Genomic DNA, 853 nt, shown 5'->3' with positions numbered 1-853 from the left:
CTTGCAGCCTTCATTGGTGCCCAAAAGGGTTATTTCAGAGACTTGCAGCCTTCATTGACGCCCAAAAGGGTTATTTCAGAGACTTTCAGCCTTCATTGACGACTCCTTACTAAACACTGATACCAATATACGCCATCATGACAGTATTCTCACAAAAGACGAAGAAGTAACCCCTACATTAGAGAATCTAATAGTCCTCATTTGGTTGTACCTTCTTTATTCAGTCCTCTCTAAATTAGTCAAGCAACGTTATGGGACGGAGTTGAGATCACGCACATTGGTATCAATCAAGCCAGAGATGTCCCTGGCATTGGATTCTCTGCTTGAGGAGTTAGGAAATGAGGCGACTGTGTAGTGGACATTTACTACTCCACTTTGATATACTAGGAAACCTCAATCGAAAAAGACTTGTCCACTGTGTAGTCAGGCTAAAAGATCCAATACAAACCATTTTTTGAGTGAATGTATTTACCTTCCTGAACCAGACCGTAGATATATGCACAACGCTCACCAGATCTTTTACATCTTCGACGACGAAGACCCCACTTGTCCAGAGACTCTAAACAATTTGCATATAGAGAACGAAAATATGACAACCACTCAGCGAGTTAAAACTGAACAATCTCCCTACATCGACATGTTCAAAATCATCATCAAGTACGGATCGTTGTGGACAGTGGTGCCACCAGGAATATGATTCGACACTCAACAGCCAAGCGCCTGGGCATGAAAATCACAAAAACTTTCCAGTATACGAGACAAGCAGGCAGATCACCCCCCTTCAATATGGTTGGAGAGACCAGGCTTAGTCTGTAGAAAGGCCTGGTTATTGAAGGCCTGGTTATTGAAGATC

This window comes from Euprymna scolopes, chromosome 42, assembly GCF_053919585.1.
Source record: "Euprymna scolopes isolate OS-2025 chromosome 42, ASM5391958v1, whole genome shotgun sequence".
Classification (NCBI taxonomy): Eukaryota; Metazoa; Mollusca; class Cephalopoda; order Sepiida; family Sepiolidae; genus Euprymna; species Euprymna scolopes.
Note: the sequence above shows the minus strand (reverse complement) of the source record.